We start from the raw sequence: 13,743 nt of genomic DNA, 5'->3' as shown, positions 1-13,743 counted from the left end.
GAACACATCGGGTTGTTATTTCGCATAGTACAGTCCTCTGCCACCAAGAGGTCGATATAGCCTTTATTTGAAGCCACAAATAAATAAAAAATGTAATCTCAGTTAATCATTCAATTACCTAATAAGGCACCTGAAAAGAATGTCTGCGTGTTCGTTAACACTTGATCATGCGATATCCAGTATATGTTAAATAATTGTTTGAAAGTTTTAATACAATAATTGTTATTGTTCTGCCTGTGCTGTGAACTGGTTGTACAATATCGCATGTGCATTCAACAGCTGCTCAGGATTATTGGAGCATTTGTTTTATGAATTCTGTGTTCCCGTCTCTCAAACCACTGGATGAAGTCAATCAGACCCCTGCCATGTTGTGCAATAAAGAGAACCATCTCTCCAGTCCAAACAGATAATGTACTTCAGCACAGTCCTTAGCTTGTTTACTGCACTGGTGCGTGGTAATGTCTATCAAAAACGCAGAATATTATCTGCAGAAGAATACACAGTTCACCATCCAGTAATTTATTACTCGGGGGTATTCTTGTTGGTATAACTGTAACATAACCTTCCTTTGTGAATGTGTCTCTATGATGTTTAGCACTGAACATTTCATCCTGGGATGTTTTACCAAGTTTGCCACATGATGATCGTGATTCTGGATGATTCACCTACCTAATTATTTCTCTGGGTCCTACTTATGACAAAACCACTGACATTTTCATTAAATTTTGTGAAGTCAGCAGTTTCACTACTCTTTTTAAAAACATGTGTGCAGAATTGGGTTGAGAAAGAGGCAGGAAGGAAAATAAATAGCCAACGTTGCAAAAAAAAAAAAAAGTAAGTAGAAAGCATCAGTGATAAACGGTCAATGCACAAAGCAAATCCACCATGGTTAAATATACGCATACAGTAATATTTAAAACACATAAATAGGATTGTATTAATAAAGCCATTCATTATTATAAATACAATGCAATGTAGATGTGCCATAACTTTTAAATTATTAGCATTATTTCTTACCAGAATCAGGTTTTACATTTATGATAATCCCCTAAGTACCATGTCGTGTCTGCATGTTTCCTTGCATGTATGCATGTATTTCAATTCTCCATCAACAAGTAGTCAATAACTTTTTTGTCAAGCCATATATCAAAGAATTAATCCAATTAATTGCACCATCACTATCATCACAAAAAGTTTTTTATTTTTTATTTTTTTATTCTAAATAGCGTAAAAATTGCGGTAGGATTGTGTATGACTTCATTAAATGGTGGTGGGATCCAATGTGAGATCTTTTTGAGAGGTACAAAATCACTGGAGGCACCCTGGTTTACAAATTAACTTTCCTTTCTTTCACTCACCCTTGTGTTTGGTCAAACAATTATATTTTACAAACAGCACAATTAGCAGCTCAATTGTATAATTAATCACTTACACCTTTCAAGGCCCTACAAGGACCCCCTTCTGTGTGATAGACCAAACCGGTCGCCCACTGTGCAATGAGTAGAATTCTACTCAGGGAAGTATAGAACATTACACAGGAATAAAAGTATCGAGAACAAAAACTGGGGACAAAACCCACATAGTTAAAATTAAAACAGTAGGGCTGCTGGGTGGCTCATCATTTTAAACGTTTCAGTCTGCAAGGATCATGGCTTCTCGTTGCGCTGCAGCTGCACGCGCTGGTCGAATAAATAGCGGAGGTTGTTCTTACTCCGTCTTAACTTCAATAACCATAAAAGAAAGCGCGCATTATGTCGGAAGTAGGTCTGTGTATTTTTATTTGTGAGTTTTTGGAAGCTACATCCATACGCGAATCTTATACTCAATTTCAAAGAACGGTTTGAGAGTCGCCAAATGATGCGAATGTAAATGTGCAAATCTATGTGTAGATAAAGTCTCATTTGAAATCCAAAATAACAATGAAATGCGCACATAATCCGCTAGATTACTCGCTACAGTTCGATTCTGGAGTTGCCTGAACCATTTCTGTGTTCACAAAAGGTTTCCTGTGCGCTGGTCAATTTTCTGTAGCCTACTATCCACGTTGTCCTTATCCCCTGCAGGCATATTCTAGTCTACATTGTTTATTTTGTATAGCCTACCTGATAATCAAAAAGTTTATTTTTGACTGTGACACCTACATTTTTTAAAATCATGTAGACTCGCTTACTTGACGAACAAGGGGGTTAAACAGAAGGCTGGGTACCGGGGTGTAGACCGGAAATTATTCTGTGCATTTCAATGAGATCAGCTTTTGGGTTTTCGTAGAAATCCGAACTAGGCTCCAAAATTTCTGTCTCGGGTCTTAATTAAACGTCCATGCCATTGAAAAACGCAGTCTGGTACTCTGCACTTGACACGTTATCAGAAGACTTTTAACGCAAGTGGAGAGTCTTTGTCTATCAATTTGCCGCGCGATCAAGAGTACGTATACGGGATATATTATGTAGGCCTACCCGCCCCTTCTTGAATGTACCACGAAGCACGTTGCTTGACTCAAAATGACCGTGTGATAACTTTATAGGATAGGGCTACTGGCTGCAATAAAGTGACTTTCATGGTACACAAAAGGTTGCTTGTTGAGGTAAGATGCTGATGATGTTCAGAAGATCTAAACTTTTTCTTGGACTTTTTTCAGCAGTTCATTTTTTTTTTTTTTTTTTTTTTTGGCTGTGGGGCATAATTCAATCAATATGCAATGTTCTTGCTGAATAAGCTTTTTAGGAGAGTACGATTGGGTACCTTATACCTGCTGATATTTTCGTTCGTACCGGTAGGTGTCATCAGAGTGTAAATTTCTGGCCAGCAGTGCCATTCTCTGAAAGCGTTCTCAGGTTTGCAAGTCACTTTCGATTAGATAGCTGTTGATAACTGATAGCTGTATTAGAAATAACAAAGGTACATTTCTCTGTAGACTTATAATGCTATATGATTTGAATGCTCAATTTCTACGCAAAATATTTGTGCAGTAATACAAATCCATTGATACGAATTAGATAGTTTGCATAGTTTTATATAACTATATGACACATACATTAAAGCTTCAGAAATGAATTTGACGCAAACGTACAGTGGAATTTATTTTTCTTTAGCTAATTATAGTTATTTTTTAATAGCTTCGCTGGCATTGTTATCCAAAGTGGTTCGCAGAGTTGAGAATGTTTGTCAGGCGTTGCCACTGCTGGATCGTTCATCGTGATTGCTGGTCCCCTATCGTTAGGTATTTGATTGCGACACATTAATTACACACACTCGTACACGAGGGAGATGGTCTGGGCTATGGTTTAAATTCATTCCAAAAGTATTCATGATTATTCACGTCTGTTTAATCCACTTTTTCTGTTTATTTTATTTATTTTCTATTTTCGTCCTTGTGGTTTGGATGACTGCACTTGCAAGGATAATTCGTGCAATTAAAGGAATGAATAAATACATTAATTAATAAATAAAGGCCAGAGGGATACAGTTACAGGCAAAAATAACATGCACATAATTTTAATTGTTTTCTTATCGGTTGAAAGTAAAATGGTTCTGATGTACTATCCAATTAACTCTTGAATACATGAATTTACATTTATAAATATTCAACTGAATATAGAAATTAGATAATATAGTTCACAATACAACTTTGCATTGCCTTGTCTACATTTGAATGCCATTAATTAGTGAAACCATAGAGTAATGATCAAAGACTAGATTAGAGAACATCCTCTGCCTATGGAATTTTGATAAGAATGAACAAGAAAAAAGTTCCTAATATTATATGAAATTAAAGTAGGGAACTCTATTGAGACCAGCATAATTGCAGGTATTAATATCCAAGAATAAAGAAGGCTTTGCACCCCAAAAGATTCCTTAAACACACTTGAAGCATTGAGACGAAAACAACAAACATTAGCATTAGCTTTCTTCAGTGTAAATGATAATCCGAAGATTATAAAATAAATTTATACCGAAGAAAGCAAATGCTGAAACATTTGTTGTTTTTGCCTTACCCTCCTGTTATGTTGCGGGTCAAATTGACCCTTTTTAAAGTTTGAAAATCTAGGAAAAATACTTAAAAGTATTTTTTCAGTATGAAACGTCTTCTACTGGCCTTAATTAGTGTAATCAACATTTGAAATGAAAATGGTTCATTTCATGTATTTGCAAACCCCCCCTGCATGTTTATATCACAGAGATACTGTTTGGGTCCATTTGACCCGACAGTGAAAGTGGAGGCTAAAAGGGGTCAGAAGTGTCAAATCTAGACCATTTCTTTCTTTGCAGATGTGAGACATAAGGTATTTCCTACTCCCTCCCACCATATTTCACCCCAATCACACACACACACACACCCGCATGCACACACGCACATACAGACACACACATACATGTTTGTATTGCTATACTTGTGAGGACTTCCCATTGACTTACATTCATTCCGTAACCTCTAACCCTAACCCTAACCCCAACCAATACATGCCTAACCCTAAGTCCTAACCCTAAAACAGCCTCTTGAACTTGTGGGGACCAGCAAAAGGTCCCCACCTTGCGTAATTTTCCTCATCCTTCTATCCTTGTGGGGACATTTGGTTCTCACAAAGATAGTAATACATGCCAATACACACACACACACACACACACACATTTCACCCCAATCTAACACACACAAATACACACATACATACAAACACTCTTTCTCCTTATTATCCATTATCCCTACCTCACCTGTAAAGTGCGAGAAAGTGCAGATATGCCGAACTGTTGGTGATCAAGTATAAGGCCCTTCAATTGTCCAAGTTCGTCTTCACAGACACCACAGCCCTAGTGTCTCATGAGCACTCTCCATAAAAATGCCGAAATCAGCACCAGAGAGGACCAGAAACCAAGCATGATCCTAGATTACAATGCCACCGAAGGGGGGTTGGAACAACTTGGAAAAAGTAACGGGGTCCTACAGCACCAAGCGAATGACTGTGCGCTGGCCTTTAGACATTTTTTATAACATAATTGATGTATCGGCCTACAATGCGTTCATCATCTGGACGGAGATTTTTCCTGAGTGGAATGTGTCAAAGCTGTACAAGAGGCGCATCTTCCACGAGAAGCTGGGGAAGGCACTCGTGGTACCGCATATACAACGGAAGCAGCACAAGGACCCCAGCCACTGCAGCCACAGTGAGAGAGATCCAGGAGAGGGCTGCACCTAGTACACCAGTGCCTGAGGTAAGTAAGTGTGTGTGTGTGTGTGTGTGTGCGCTCGCATGCATGTGTGCGTGTCAGGGGATCGGGATCAGCAAAAAGACATAGTAATCATCTCCCTCATCTTTCTAGGTTGCTGCTGGGGGAAGAAGGAAGTGGAAAAGGTGCCAGGTTTGCATGACGCCAAGATGAGCACGACATGTGCGACGTGCAAAATTCATTTGCACAAAGCATACCGTGACGACTTGTCCCTCATGTGCTGTGTAGATACACAGATACACACGCACACACACACACACGCCTCATTCATATTGCTCATCTCTTGTTCATTTTTGTTAATTTCTGGTTCTAAACATTCTAAACATTGCATAAATAAAGATTACTTTCAATAAAAATCCTTATGACTCATTTGGCTTGATTTTAAGTGAACGGGTCAATTTGACCCTGAACAGAAGAGGTGTCTCATCTGTATTTAGCAACATCACCCCATGTAAAACAAATTTAAAATTAAATGTTATATAAAACTAGTGTATTTTATATCTAGGTTTTCCAATATACACATAAAAAAGAGTTTGAACATGTATTTTTTATGAAAAATGAGTGAATTATCCTAATGAAACCATGATCTGTGAGAGATGAATAACACCATTGCACTAAATTTTGATGGAATTGTTAGTATTTAGGTACCCAAACAATGTTTATTAGGATTTTTTGGTTTCTGACAACTTTTGGATGTTTAAACATGCACCGAGTCACATTGACCCGGGAACATTTTTGCTGTACCTGAAAAATGAACAGAACAGGAGGGTTAAAATTTAACGCGTCATGCCTTCTTCATTATTTGATTCCTTGCTTTTCTGGCATTTACACACGCAGTGTAAGTCTGCCTGCCGTGATTTTTTATTTGGTTCTAGGTTTTAATTTCCAGAAATGTCTTGGTGTGTATATAGTGTACCATTTTCCACAAGGTATAAGAACATCATGTCAGTTGCTTTGCTAATCTGATTGTTAATGTATAAGCTTGAAGCTAAAATCAGTCTGGAGGAAACTCAGCCTTTGTAAGCAAAATTCTCTGTTTGGAGATTAGATTCCTTTTGGGATTGTTTTATTACTTTGCTGTATTTTGCTGAGAAAATCCAGAATGACATCAGTACAGGATAAGGTAGTGGGTGTGTTAGAACAGTTCAAAAGTACAAAACAACTTTGCAAATTCTCTCATTATTTTTGTGTTTATCTTACACTGCACACATACAACATTGTGTTCACATGTGGATTGTATCTTGGATACATGTGTGTATATGGGTGCATGTGTGTGTGCATGTGTATCTGTGTGTGTGCATGTGTGTGTACACATTTGTGTGTGTATTCGTGTGTATGTGTCTGTGCCTGTGTGTGTATGTGTCTGCATGTATGTGTGTGTGTGTGTGTGTGTTTGTGAGTGTATGGGTGCGTGTGTGTGTGCATGTGTATCTGTGTGTGTGTGTGTGTACATGTGTGTGTGTGTATATATGTGTGTGTGTGTGTGCATGTGCTTGATTCATTAGAGAAAATGTCTCAGTATTCATGATGCTCAGTAGCATAATGACAGAAGACTCAAAACTGGGAACAGCTGCATGGTCCTGGAGGAACTCTATGAGACAGAGAAGGGGGAGGTGGGGGGGGTTGAGAGAGAGTTGGGGGAGCTGAAAATGAAACTCTCAGTTCTGAGGGTCTTCGTGTTCCACAGGGATGTGAGGAGGGGGACTCGTCTGTCTCAGAGCGGCAGTGAAGAGGCCCATTTGCACTCATTTGTTTTCTGTGAAGGTGACATCACCCGTGGCGTGGGGGAAATGTAATCCGAATCCTGGCCACTGTGGGCCTCTGTCTCGGCATGGTCGTCTGCTTCAGCTTCCTGAATCACCAGCCTCACGCTTGATTCTGACCGGGGATGCAGCCTTATTCACTAAAATTCACACTCCCCCTATGGTACATCCCAGCAGAAGTGATTCCCCTCCCTGAACCTGACCTTAAGGAAGTCTGTCTGTGGACACCTTGTACTCAGTTCAATTAAATTTGATTTGAACTGTGCTTTATGTAGAGACATTGTCACGTTACAAAGGAAACAAAATGGAAAATTTGGCAAAAATCGGGTTTGAATTCCCAAAAAGCCAACAAGCAAGGTAAAAAAAATCCCCAGAGAGAAAAATAGTCAAACAGTGTTGAGAAAAAATTCAGGAGGACCACAGGTATAAGTGGGGGAGCCTGGTGCAATAGTAACACTGTTTGCTATCATTTTCTGTTAATGATTGTCTCAAAAAATGACCACTTATTGTAGGGTGTACTGAATATTAGGTGTGCTATACCCGTCTTTGAGTCAGCAAATTTTCTGTCTGGTAGGACTGGAACTATACCACAATTTTTTGAAGCAAATGTGCTGGGCATGCAATACATTTCAGGATAAAGAAGGATTCATGATGGCAGAAGTATTTACTTTTAACTGACCTTTGTTGGGTGCTGTCTTCTTGCTTTCATACCAAGCTTGTGAACAGTGTCAATCACACGGGGATACTTATCCATGCCATCAGGTAGAATAGCCTGGCAAATCCAGACTGCTAATTCACAAGTGTTCTCTTTGTCTTGTTTGCGTATCACAGGCAATCTCAGGTTCCCATGCTGAGATTATATGTAACCCAAAGCTGAAAGCTTTATTCACCTCACCCCGTATTCCCCTCCCCCCCCCACCCCCCACCCCCCCGCCCCGGTCAGAGCTCCACCCCTGAGGTGACGTCAGTAACATGTCGTGCCAAGGGCCACATGCAGGTACGGGGTAAGGGGGCAAGGAGGGCATTTTGGGGTGTAAATCATGTTGGAGTCTAATCCACAGGAGTGTGGTCCCCAAGAATCAGGAACGAGGTACCTTAGACATTATAGAATTTATTCGCATTTGTTCTTGCTTGTATCATATGTATATCCAGGGCACTGTATGGCACAGAGAAGTGATCCTTAACACTGATTGTAGAGAGCTACAGAGACTGCTTGTTCATGTTTTCACTTTAAAATCAGCAGTCAATATACACCCAAGAAGCCTGGTGTGTGTGATGTGTAATGAACTGTTTTAACTGATCAATAAAGTGTTGAGATGACGAAGAAAATCAGCACACCCATCAGCATTAGAGATGGAACACCTTTCCTAAGATCTAGACAGGAAATCAAATGCACTCAGCAACTCTGGCAAACAATGTGGCCCCAGCATACTGCCGGCGCTAAGAGGCACTTGAAAACAACGCGCCATGCAACCTGTACAGTGCATCTTCTATACCTGCCCTCTCTAGGCCTGTGAGAACAGAACATTTCCTTCAACAGCACAAGGTATGTGTATGTGTGTGGTGGGGGGGGGGGGGGGGGGGGGAGGTTCGGTAGTGGCTCTAGAAGACGAGGCACACATCCATAAGAAGAGCTCTCCCCATTCAGAGAGGGTAACTAAATTCACATCACTCTGGGGACTGGCTACTGAAAGAATAGCTCCAATAATGGATGGATTGAGTGCGGAGAAAGTGAAAGAGTCCATTAATGTGAAAGAGAGACTCAGATTACGCATTGACATACACATATAACAGTGTCTCGTCCGGACCCTCTTTTTCCACCCTCTCGCATCCCATTGAGCAACTAAACAATCCCCCAAACCTAATAACTCAATATCGATGGTTAGCTTTTATCTGTGGTTCTGGTTACCAGAACAGTGTGAGCAAGCCCATAGAGCCTGGACAAGAGAGAAGGAGAGAGATGGAGAGAAAGGAGGCTCTGAATGTAGACCGGTGTCCAATAGGACGACTTGGTTCTGATCCAACAGGTGGGTTGATGTATTAACGGTATCGACAGCGATGCTGTTTTCCTTTGTGTAAAGTGAGATGCTCCCAGGGCCCATCTCTTTCTCTCCGCAGCCTGGATACCCTTACTGAGAGGCCACACCCACCCCACCCCACCCCCCCATCTCTCTTCTTGCACTATGTCTCCTTCATGACAAATCAATGACAATTTGGTTAAACATGGGTGGACCAATGTACACTGCATACTTGGTTTGAGATCTTGAGAAAATTCATCTGTAATGCCTTTTGAGTGGGTCATGTGCTAACTCTTTAAATGCCTTATAAGTCTCATAAATATCATATTATCCTGCCAAATGTATGTCCCTTTCTGAAGCCCAGAAGCTCAAGGAGTGCTGCACTGCACTTTTACCCAGATTTTCTGCCCGTCTTCAGGATTTGGGAAAGCCATAAGGCATTTGTGCAAAACATACGTGATGACATACGGATTAAACTAAATGCAGTGCTCCTTTTTTCCTTTACGGTTGTATGCTTCTCCATATGAACACACTGCACTGTGAATGCATATTACTGTGAGAGAAGTGTACCGTGATGCACAAAATGTATGTGTCAAATGTTGGCTAAGCCTGTAGGGGTTGGGCTGGGGGGAAGAGAGGGACTCAGTCTATATGCAACTGGTATGAATAATAAACAGAAAAATGTCATTATATGTCATCAGTAAGATGACCGGTAAAAGGAAAGGGAGCAAGATCAGTGAAACCACAGAAATGAGCATGATATGTAAGAATGGGGTCCACAGGAAAGTTTGGGGTGTTTAAACCTCTCACAGTCAATTCACCCGTCCTTCAGTGCTTGCTCTCATGCCCTTCTCATCAGGATTTAGGATTTATGCCCCCTCCCTTGCCTCGGCCCCAACATAGTTTTTAATGCGTTCAATATGGACCACACATACTCCATTACAGGTAAAAACACTCCATAAGAGTTGATTTCACACCGCTGAACATTTGAACATTTGCTGCTCAGGAGTGTGGTGCTCTGTCTCTCTGTAACGAACCAGCCAAGCTGCACCCGTTACATCTCTCTTGCGCTCTCTGTTCCAGTCTTTCTCTCACTTTCTCTCTTTCTGCCCCCCCTCACTCTGCTCTGCCTTGTACACGTGTGTATCTCAGCCTCCAGGTCCCCAGTGTGAGCTTCCTGCTTAGCCTGTGAGTTTATGTATTCTGACATGGAGTGTGGACCTCTTCGCATGCTCCGATTGTCGAGATAAATATAAACTCTGCTTTCTTTCTTCTTCCCCATGCCTGAAGCTACTGCCCGCCACATCCCAGCCCCCCTCCACCCTCCCACAAGGCCCCCCCTCACCCACAGCCTGACCCTGGTGAGCAGAGCCTCCCAGTGGCGCTGGGGTAGAGGAGGAGGGTGACGGGATGGGGGGTGCCTACGACCCAAAGGAAATATAATTCTGCAAGATTTATTTTTTACTCATTTTTAAAAAAGCAACACACTGAAGGGCAAATTTATGGTTTGTGGTCATTTTCTAAATCATATTGAAGCTCTTATTACATGTACATGAAAACTGCATAATATAATATAATATAATATAATATAATATAATATAATATAATATAATATAATATAATATAATATAATATAAGTATGTAGAGCAGAGACTACAAAGTGGTTAAGCAGTGAAATGGGAGGTACCAATAATTTTCAGCCAGCTTTCAAACAAGTAGATGAGCAGCATTTGCTAAAAAAAGACCTCATCCAGTGGACTCAGTTACAAGTCTGGAAATTCATTTTGACATATTGTTGTAGTCTAAGGGTTTCAAAGCAGTAGAATCTTTTAAGTATGAATAAGGTGGGCTTCCAAGTAGCATTCGATTTCAGCCATCTTAAATAAGCTATTTATGCTCTTGTGAATGTTTAGCCAAAAAAGAGTATAACCTGGGTTTTAAGCCCATTACTCTGCCTTCCTCATGGGGTTCAGGTACTGTAGAAACCCCCTGTAGCGCAGTATTTGTATATGTACGATGCTGGTGTGAACACTGTGCAGACACACATGGAGTGCTCGTGTGAGTTTCTATGAACCGGAGAATGTGGTTTTGTCGTTCGTACACACAAACAGCTCCCTCGAATCACAGGAGCTCTCTGCTTTGAAGTAATACAGTGGAATAAGTTTGGTTCGGCACAGTACATTAACACTGATATGTGCAGCGAAGGTGCTGGTAGGCATTGGTATGTATCAAGGAACATACTGTGTTCTTGTCATGAGTGTTGTCACCACATTGCATTATTGCCATTTAGCACTGATCCAGAGAAACCTGACATCTCAGCTGTCAGCGCATGTTTACTGACCCAACCTCTCAGGAGTAATATTCTACATTTTTTGACAGACAGTAAGCCTGTTTCTGATGTCAGCTGTGTATACATTACATTACAATCATATCGTAGATGCTCCTATGCAGAGTGACTTATAGCTTGACACATGACATTTGTGTATGCAAAGCAAAGACATTTTGAAAACACCATAATAATAATAATAATAATAACTCTTCAGCATCAACAGTGCCTTGTATATTTCAGCTTATGAAGAATATTTAAAGTGAGACATTAAAATTCTGCAAATAACTAGAAACCAACACAAGGTTTCAAAAGCACATTTTTATTTCTTCTTGGTAAAATTCTGTTACATTGGACAACTTAATGAAAAAAAAAATCTATGCTGTTCAAAAAAAACCCCCCATTCTACCCAGATTAATAAAAATGGCCAAAGTGGCTCCCAAATTCACAGTTGAGCTGTACAGTACATGTCCCTCTTTATTATATAGCCTCTTATCACTTTCAAGGTATTTTCCTTTCTTTCATTTTACTCACGTTTTACAAGAGCAGTCTTTTTGTGGAACTCCTTGTTGATTCTGAAGTTGATTCAGCATGTGAATGTTCTTTACCAACACATGCAAATATAATGAAAAACAGGCTCCTTCCAGAGGTAGGTAAATGTGGCCTGTAATCATAACTGAGCCAACTTAGTCAATGTGAAAAGTAGCTGAACATACACCAACATACATGTTTCAAGGGTCCTCTTGCTTTGATTGTCTACTGCAATGATGTTTCAAATCATAACGCACAGATCAGAATGTGTTCTTTTTAACTGGATGCTTGCGTCCAAATACAGCTTTTATATGGTGTATACAATGTATGAAAAGGTATTGTGGAATAAATAAATCCTGCTAGAGTACCCAACACGTCACATGTGGCTAGAGATGATATCTGAAATGTTATGCACATTAAAGTCTGCACTGAATCCATGGAGACCAGAGAGAAATGCCTTCAAAACAATCACGTACCACATGAACTTACAACCTCCATCTCCTGCGATGCCACTGTCATTTTAGAGCCGTTAAACTGAGTGTCAGGAAAACGAGGTAGTGAGTTACAGAGAACGTTTATTTTAAAGTTTAGAGGCAAGAACCAACCATTACACCCATCAAGGCTCATCACTCTGTCTGCAGTTTAGATAGCATCTGGAAATTTGGTCTTAAACACTTTATAGGGCTTTGCTTAAGTTATGAGCGCATGGTCAGCACTTTTATACATTAATCAGTTTATCCTTTAATTTCCCCCGTGTGGAAAATAATTTAAACATCGACCGATTGGCCGTGTTAGTAATTAAAACCCACACACTCAGCCAATCAGAGGAGTCTGGGTTCTCCCAAGGTTTCATCCTGTCTGCCATCCTGGGTGTTCTCCATTGACACCCATACTCTAGGCTTGCTCTCAGGCAAGGGTGCACTGTAAAGTGTACTGTGACAAATGTTTGATTTGATTTTAGTGCTCTGTGTCTCCATGAAATTACAAATTTAATTCACGTGCTCTTTTCTGATGGTGCATTACTTGAATAGGTTGTATAATTCGTGTAAATAACCCCTTTTAAAAATTCCACATCCACAAAAAAATTAATTAATACGGAGACAACTCCTTAATGACAATTTCATTTTGATGATGAATTACTTAAGTTATAGCTCGTCAACTGCTTTTCATTTAAAGCTGCAAAAAAGTATAGCATGATCCAGTTTCAGCCTAAACATTAAGCAGAATCATTTGTAAAAACAAATTGACAAGGTGAAAAAAGAACAATGTCCAACACAAGTTCTTGTAATGCTGTATCAATCATTCTCAAATACATGTCTCAAAAAAGTTTGGCATGAAGCATGTGCACGTGCCATGACATAATTTCTGTTTGCAGTAGCCTAATATTCCGAGACAATTCAATATTTGAAAAAGATAAATGTGATCACAAAACATTCTCTCTGGTCCAACATGTAGGTGACTGATCTGCTTCTCTCTCCCTGCACATAGCATACTTGGAAGGTGAATTTCCAATAACTCACATTTTAGCAGATTTTTATTTATTTATTTATTGCAGGTTTTAAGAGCCAGAAGGAATTCCATACTGAAAAAAGTTCCAAGGTGGCCAATGCAGGTTTATTGCTGGTCAAAGCTGGGCAATGCTGGTTTATGGTGGCAATAAGCTGATAATTTAGAAACTTGTGCTGGTTAATCAGGTTAGCGAAGCTGGTAATGTGACGACGATGCTGGTAGATCACCTTGGTCATGCTAGAGCCTGCTGGTCACCAGCATAACCATCTTCTATGTCCTATGCTGGGTTTTTTCAGCAGGGATGCTGGTTTTGGTATTAACTCTACATCTAATTGATCAATTAAAGCAACTGATTACAAGATTATTTCACCCC

The sequence above is a fragment of the Anguilla anguilla genome, chromosome 9, assembly GCF_013347855.1.
Source record: "Anguilla anguilla isolate fAngAng1 chromosome 9, fAngAng1.pri, whole genome shotgun sequence".
NCBI classification, from domain to species: Eukaryota; Metazoa; Chordata; class Actinopteri; order Anguilliformes; family Anguillidae; genus Anguilla; species Anguilla anguilla.
Note: the sequence above shows the minus strand (reverse complement) of the source record.